Genomic DNA, 9,242 nt, shown 5'->3' with positions numbered 1-9,242 from the left:
CCCTATTCCACTAACGCAGTCTAACTCTTTTTTTCAGTCTAAGCACCACTATAAAAAATTTGTGTTCCATTCACAGCCCCAGACATCAAAACAAACAAACAAAAAGAAAATTTACTAAAAAAGAAAAAAAAAACCAAAAAGGAAAAAAAAGAAACCCCAAACCACCAACATTCTCCTAGATGTTTGTTACAGCATTTTTGCAAATTCATGCGGTCTGAATTCCAAGGTACTTACAATCAATCTTTTTTATTTTATTCTACATTGAGGTTGAAGACTAAATGTTGGGTGGAATGTACTTCATTTTGAATTTTCAGTGTGTAGAATTATATTTCCATTATTTTAACAACATTTTCTTTCTTTTAATATTTTTCCAGTGGCTGCAGCAAAACCCTGTGCTACAGCCCATATTTCAAAAAAACTTAGACTGCTGAGAGTATCCTGTCAATTCTTCTACATTAGTACTGGCGCATCCTCTTATAATAAGCCATCTGCTATAGGCAAATTCGTTTGTCCCCTGCCTGGGCACACTCCTCAGCCAGTCAGATGACAAAGATGGCGAAAGGACTAGATGAAGCATTATTTGGAATGGTGAATTATCTTTCAAGAAAAGCAGTATTTTACTTCAGTGATAAATTACATGTTCCGGCACACCTGCTGGAGCTTCAAGAGATCAAAGAAAAAAAGTTGCTAAATGCAGACCTGTGATGATGCCATTTTACAACTCTTGTTGAAGGTCTGCCTGTTTAGGGTCAGGCCTTGCTCCTGGAGATGCTTGCTACTGACAGAGACAATTTGAGAGGCAGAGTCTAGTCAACAAAACTAAGATGTATGTAGAGAACATACTGACAAAAAGTGACGTGAACCAGTAAAACTTTATATACTAAATGCAAAGTGCATGCATGTGTGTATATATGTAAAATACATGTATATTTTTATATAATTTATATAAATAGGCACGACAGCATCTGCACAGTGGTGAATAACCTTGAACATGGCTGAGCTGAAAGAGATATTCTGCAGCTGTTTCAAAATTCACACTATCTTCTAATCTATACTTTCCTTAAAGTATAAAGAAAGAAATATAACCCAGTGCTGTGAAATACCACTTTGTGAGTGTTTTCGTAGCAACTCGACTAAGTCACAGTTTCTTCTATAGTAACTTAAAAAAAATAAAAAAATAAAAAAATAAAAATTCAAAAGACCTTCCAATGAGGCCAAACACATTTCAGGATCTTGCCTCACTTGCCTTTCGGTTTCTCCTTTCATATTTGCCTAAGTGCATCATTGGGCTTATTAAAACAAAACTGACTATGACTGCAACATTTGCAGACATTCTGTCTGCATCATTTACAAACAAATCTGTACCTATTCCTCCTGGAAAACTCCAGAAGTACCTCCACACCAAGCTGGTCTGTCAGACTAAAATGCTGCTTGGCGAGAATACCAACAGATGGGCACTTTAAGAGAATCCCACTTACCAAAAGGCTCATTGCCTAAAAACTCTTGAAGAGCTATTATTTTTGTGCATACGTTATGAAGATGCACTGATTTTCCATGTAGATCAGTTCCCTTATTTCAGGAAGAACACATTCTTCTCTTCATTTCAGTGCATGAACAAGTTTTTTAAGTGTGTGGGGAATACCAGTATTCTTGTTCTTAGCCAGAAGGATTCCTGCAATATTGCCAGGCACAGACCAAGGGATCCTGTTTCTGAGACAGTAACTGAAGGTAGGTGCCTGAAGGTCACAGGAGACATTTCAACTTTTCCAATGGAAGAAGTAGCAAGGATAATCCCTGCCTCCACAAAGATTGCAGGCTGAGGCTGACTTAACTTGCATTATAGGATCATTACTATTTCCATGAAATTATTATAGCTTTGCAGAGTTGCCAATGGTGCCGATATTTAGCCATGTATTTCATGACAGAAAATTCAAAGCAGTGAACAAAAAACTATTTTTTTTTATAATAAAAGTCACATTTTAAAGACCTTTAGAATTAATCATTCACAAATCCTAGTTTCCAAAGGGGAACAGTACTGGTGAGGCAAGAAAAGTAGCAAAAGCAAAAAAAACCTGACCAACAAAAAAAGAAATACAACAAACAAGACTCCCCTCAAAAAAACCCCAACAACCTAATAAAAATATTAAAACAGACATGCTACTAGAATTCTCAGCATATACAGTCTAGTGATGTATTTGAAAAGCCATTCATACTGACACTCCAGTTATTTGCTATTTTTAAGCACAAGGCTGAGAGCCTGCAACAGAAATTTTTGCACTCTTTGTTTCCTCATATATAACCAGTCTGCCTTTCTTTGAGCACAGCAGTGGAGAAAGGTCAAACAAATGAAATATATCAATAACAGGAAAATAGATTGAGCAATATGATCTTAACTTCTACTTTAGAAATAAAACAGTGAAGAATTTCTGGCATGAAAGATAAATGCACTTAAGACTCAAACCCACTTTCAATTCACTCACATAAAATTTTTCTAGACAGAAACAATTATTTACTACATAAATATGTAACATAACAAAACGTTTAAGTATTTAATCTATTGCAAGAAACCTTGATTTTCAGAAGAAAAAAAATACAGTTTAGCATTTACCTAAAGAAGCTTATATAAATGTTATTCTTTTCCCTGAGTCATCCCATCAATTTTTTTTTAATACAACGCTGATCCATCATGTGGATGCATACAGAATCCAGCTCAGAAATTAAGATATTCAAGGGAGCTCACAAAGGCATCACAAAAACAGAGGTAGCGGTCATTTCCAGTCACCTCTCTGCTTCCCTTGATCCCTAGGCTATTTGAAGGACAAACAATTGAACCTTCATCCTGCTTCAGGCTTCAGTCCACTGGAAGGTAACTGCATGTGCACTGTAATATTGAAACTGAATACGTTATGCTGGCAGCCTATACACCCACACAAATGGGATCTGATATTATATAATTTAAAGGCAAACTACATTATGGCCTACATATCTTCCAACATTTTAAGAAATGAGAGACCTCACAAGTCACAATCATAAGCCAGGTATGATGGTGTTGAACTAATCAACCAGGTCATTACTCTAACAAATGCCAAAAAGTATTTTGGTACAGCCCTACCTGCCTCAATTCATAATGTCATTCTGAAAAGAAATAAAAATAATCCCAAAAATGTACTCACTCAAAAACATTTCTAATGAAAATTAAATGCAAACTCAGTCACTAGTATAATGACTATTACAGAGTTAATATCCTTGGTAGATTTAAACTGGAGTGCTGAATTTATTCAAGAACATGGATCAATCAGTCCAAACCAATTCAGAAACAGAAATCAAGGTCAATCACAATCCAGAGGATAACAAATTAAATTACTTGTTAATAGTAATTACTTACATTTATCTTAACATCCTTAGGTTAAATAAATCTCAAGACTGCATAAGCTTCACATAGTATTACACTTGAGACTTAGTAATTTACCTTGACATTTAGAATGCCTCTTACATAAAACTTTAGATTTAAAAAGTTGCTTGATCTAAAGCAAGATGATAGACTAAACAATGCTGAAAATATACTCTTCTTTCTCAGAGGAGTTGTAATTTTGATCAAAAGCCTGCAGTTTTTTCTATTTCTGCCAGTAAATTCAAAGGTTGTTTCAATTAAAACAAGAAAAAAGTATTTCTTTTTCTGTGTATTTAAAACTATTAACTACATATGTTGAAGGCAGGAATATTTATTTTTCTGCATTGTTTCTATGTACATGACCAATAAAATACCAACAAATGATGTAAAGTGCTTTAATTTCTTTAACTTTAAAACTTGTTAACTGGTTAAATAAAACAAATATTTGTTGGTTGGGGTTTTTTTAACAATTTAACTGTCTTAGGTAAAGCAAACTGGCCAAAACTGGATCTACAGTATAATGTCAGTGCTGTGTTCATATATCCATCAATAGATTAAATTATTATTATTAGAAATGAGTCACAGTACTACAACAATATTGTGAAGCAAGTCTAAGCTACTACGGAGGATTTAATTCTTAGGAAACAGCTGCATAACCACCACGCTTCTCTGAACAGTAATAAATTAAGGGCATCCACAAGACTCCAGATGTGCTAATGAATTCTTCCTTCCACATCTACAGACGATGAAAATACCTGCAGGACTTTTTAAAGAATGTCAGTGTTCTTATGTCTCCATCCTAAAAAAAACTGCAGCACATATCATTTGGGTTATTATTAACTTCTCATTGTACTGGTTTTACAGACACGTACTCACATTAAAATACTCAGCAGGAAAAATCAAGACTGATGAAAGCATAAAACCAGTGCAATTTTATTAAAAACAAACATTAATCAAACTACAGGATCGTATCTATGACCTCAGAAGCCATTTATAAGATGATTCAAAGGGAAGATGAGTTTGAGTTTGAATTATAAAAACTGCAATAAACTCATGCTCTTCAGTACAAACTAGATTGCCTTGCTCAGCAATACACTCTACGAACTAATGAGACAGTGTAGTACAGTATCCTGTTTCCATCACCAGAATTTTTTCACTAGGGAGAGTGGGGCTAATCACTGCAAGTTACCCAAAATACTCGTAAGGACATTTCAAACAACAAACTGTTTCTTTAGCTTGCCGTATACTTTAAATATCTACCAAAGAGGCTGCAGAAGTGAAATAAGGATGACATCACAAGCATCCATGAAGTTAATCACTAAAGCCTCTAAACAGCCTTGAAATATCATTAGAAATTATAAAGCATGTGAAACTCCTAATAACAACAGCCACAGCAAAATGATGTACACTCACTCACAGCTGCTCTCAGAGCACTCTGGTGCCCGTGCACCTCCTTGTACACAGAGCACGGTAGGCACACACGTATCCCCCCACAGAGAGCATGTGAGGTCAATCACTGAATCCTGCTAATGAGAGCAGGCTAGCACAGAGATAGAGTTTCTACATCTCATCTGCAAGTAAGTATATAAAACATCACACCCACTGAATGGCATAATACTACAGTGAACTAAAAATTAATGTTATAGGTGAACATGTGTATCCCCTATCTAAAAAAAGCAATCACGCATTACCTAATTCTCACTTTCCAGGTATCTCCTCCTTTGTTGACTCTTCAGTTTTGTCACGCATTCCACAGTGCTTTGTTCAGACTGCCCTTTGTACTTAGTTGTCTATCTTCTCCACTTTTGGGTAATCTCCTACCCTACTATGTTACTTTTGTACTTTGTATGTTGACATCCACAGAGCTCTAAAGCAGTAATACATAGCAATTTAACCCAAATTCACGTCATTGTCAGTACATGGCAAGAAGAGACAGAACAATGCATCTGAAAAAGGTAAGACTGAAAAGAATGGAAAAGCCAGTGAGTGAGGGGGAGGAAGATGTGTGCATGTTTACTGAAAGCATGCTAGCACCAGCTGCCTCCAGAAAATGTGCAGAAGTGGACTTGTTCATAATATAAATAACTGCAGTGCTCCGATTTCCAAGGAAAGGTCCTTCGTCCACAACTCCTGCTTTTAGCATGAAAGAGTTATGTCCACATTCATTTAAATATACAGTTTTCAAGATGGTGATTTTAGTTATTTCTCAAGTCCAATCAAAGAGTTACAGTAACAAAAATTAAGATATCGTAGACATTACATCTCCATTAAAGTTCATGAGATGAGCTCCTTACACAAATGCTTGCAAAATCTTTCTGTCATCCCCACAAAACATCATCACTGTTTCACTGGAAAAAAAGGGAACAATTTCGCTGCATTTACACCCTGTAGGGGTGGTCAATGTTTGTAATGCTATGAGTCACATACAAAATCTGTCATATAGTCAGCAACTACAAGATCCATTCACACACACAAATGAGAATAACAATTCCACAGCAGCCTATCACACAGGGCAGTTCCAAAATCCACCTGCATCCCAATGTGACCTTCAGAAGCCCTAGCACCAGTGCAGCACTTGAACAGCTTGAAAGCCATATGCAGCTAAAGAATCAAAGGTTAGTCACATCTTACCTATTGTTATAAATAGATTTTAAGGTTCTTGAGAGTAAACACTTTGTGTTTGCACAGTGCCTACTACAACAAAATCCCTGTCGATGAATTGGACTCAGAAGTGCCATTGCTAAACACAGTAGTATATGCAAAGCCAGAGTTTCAGTGTAATAAACATTACAATATAGGTGTAATTAACAGTAGTGTGACAAGTTCATTCTACAAGGTAGTATGTATTCCACATCTTCCTCCAAAAGCTGACACTCCTATTCTTTTTCTTTTCTCCCTAGCTTTCCGCAATGTGAAGTATGAGTTCAGCAATGTTTCTAGGTTGCAGACAACCCTCTACCAAAACACAACAAAAAATACAGGGCGGCTTTGGGGGTTTTCTTTGTTTGTTCTATGGTTTTTTAACAGATACCACTAAAGCTGAGTATTTCAAGGGGTAATATCTGGGGAAACACAGCATGATGATACTCCTTAAAGAAAAACTGAAGGGCATAAAACAGCTTTCACTTAGTTCGTGGAAAAAAGAACTATTCTGACTAAGTGGTAGCACTAACACCTGAAGAGGATAAACAAAAGAAAAAAGATGCAAGAAGTTGAAGACAGATGCATGATTTAAGGGAGCTGTGGTACCATCACACTGTGGCTAAACATGTTTCACCACTTTACCTTCTCACCTGCTGTCCTAGCAAAATGGCAACAAGAGACATCACTATTACAAACACCAGTATCATACACTTCAGAAAGCAGAGGCATTACTAAGAAATAAACCCACATTTCGGCAGCAGACTCCCACCACTTGCTATCACAGAGAATTTATACCTCATAAAAGGACGTTAAGGATACTACAGTGTGAGCCAGCTATGGAAAGACAACACAAGTATGCAAAGCACCAACCAGGAGTCATGCACTTGGACACTCTCACAAATACCTGAGGCTTGCAATAAGCGAGTTTTATAGGAAAAGAACTCTCTAGCATTCTTAGGTATATCATCCATAATAAGAGCCACAGGTATAACTAAAAGCCATTAATATCACAGACTTCAGGTTTTATTAACTGTGGTAAACAAGAAACTTGGCAGCATCACCTTGTCTCAAACAACCCTCTGAAGGCACACACAGCAGTCACTCTTTGGCCTCAACTAGAATTTTACACAGCAATAACGCTGGTTATCCCCACCCTTGCAAAGAGTAGCCCCCTTTTTCTTCTTTTTTAATGAGCCTCCCATCTTGTGAGTCCCACAGCTGAAGTCACAGTGAAGTATAAATGCAGTATTTTCATATCTTGATTTTTTCTACATGAATATTGCATGGAAATCCAGAACCTTCTAACTGGGGACACGTTTCCTCACACTTGGAGAAAAGAAAATATAACTTAATTTTTATGTCTTCCTGCTGTTCGGATTTGTCCTCAGTAAGAATTTGCTTTGTGATAAGGAACAACAGGTTTACAGAAAAGATCAGTTTGGGAAGCACACATGTATTACTTATTTTAAAGTGAAATCCAGTAACATTCAAAATTATTAATGGATCTTAATCTCATTATATGATTAGTAAAACCAGCAGTTGGCTGGATGCTCAAATTACTTCAAGTTTGTCAGCGTTTAAGTTATCCACATATTTAAATATGAAACTTTTAATCTTTGCGGTGCATAAAACAGATATTCTACAGCATATCAAAAATAAAAAGTTCTAAAAAGCTCTTTCCCTTCATTGTGTAAAAGAATTTATCACTTCTAATAAATCTTTTCTTTTCAATTTAATTCTATCTGCGAGTTCGTGACCCTTCTTACTGGGAAAAGATGGTTAACATGAAAAACATTCCATTCTTTGAGCACACTGGAAAGATTTAGGCATATGCCCTAATTTCCTCAATTATTTTTTTAGATCTATTTTTAATCACAATTTTAAACCCATAAAAGTACCATTATACAATACCAAGAAATATAATGTATGATTCTAAATTATGTGGTAGCAAGAAAATCCATATTTATAACTCTGATTTCTGTGCTTAGCTATTTAAATTTGTATCATCCTTTAACATAAGACCTCGGAATAAAAAGTAAGCTTCCTTTCCTGATCCTAATTATCAATGCTTAGCATGAATACATGAATTTATACATATGCTACATATTTGTATGCTACAGGCATCACCTGTTATTATCTGTCTCAAATCTCTTTGCAAAGGTTCTATGGCATGCAAGAAATTCTTTTTACCATTGGCTATAATCTCTTTTTCTTTGAAAGCCCCAAGAGTAAAGATAAATTTAGATAAAACTCCTTAATAGGACCACACAGATGAAGACTCATGTAGCACAAGCTAAAATTATTGTTTCAGTAATCTTGTTCCCTAAGGAAATTCTTAACATTTAGTAAGGTAATGATTACATTGATATGACTACTGTGACAACAGTTTGCATAGACACATCAAAACCAGCTTCAAGTTATGCAGTGCGAGCTACTGACACCAAAGAACTGACTATGAGCTCACCGCACGTTTCCCCAGCTATGCAACCTGACTTCGCAGTATCCGCAATTCCACAAGTACCTGAACACCATACAATACACTAAATCACTAATTCCTACTACTAATTACATCCTTAAATAGCAAACAACAAGCTCTTTATCCCAAAGATAGCACTATAAGATTTTATAATTGGAAACAAAAGAAAGAGACCTGAGAAAAAAGTACCAATTCTGCTACTGTTATCATCTGTGAAAAACATCACACTGAATGATGAAACGTGCCCAAATCATTGTTTTACTTTGGATAAAGATGTTTCCCAAAATCACATCTGAAAATTTTAGTTATATTGTTTATATTACCATGTAATGCCAGACAGTATCTCCACATCACTATTGATTTGTACATTTTAAAGACAGCACATATTTCCTGTCTACCTTTTTCATCCTTCTATTTAATAACCGGTTTATAATGTAACATACTCTTCATCATTATTTTAGTATTTCAGAACTACATTATATTAATTTACCAGAATATCATTTGTTTTGGGCCAAATTCCCCTCAGTTAGGTTGGTAGGTGTAGCTTTCAATGTTTTTTGAGTAACGAATGTTTGAAAACATATTTAGGACATGTTTTGGACTAATTTTAGCATTTTTTGAACAATATAAATAGAAGGAAATGCACCCCCATACCCCATAGTCTTTCAAAGTAAGAATTTCTTTCCTTCCATTATTTGAATGTAAATAACTGCTCCTGAATTAAATTGTGTA

This window comes from Lathamus discolor, chromosome 8, assembly GCF_037157495.1.
Source record: "Lathamus discolor isolate bLatDis1 chromosome 8, bLatDis1.hap1, whole genome shotgun sequence".
NCBI classification, from domain to species: Eukaryota; Metazoa; Chordata; class Aves; order Psittaciformes; family Psittacidae; genus Lathamus; species Lathamus discolor.
This window is presented reverse-complemented; position numbering follows the sequence as displayed.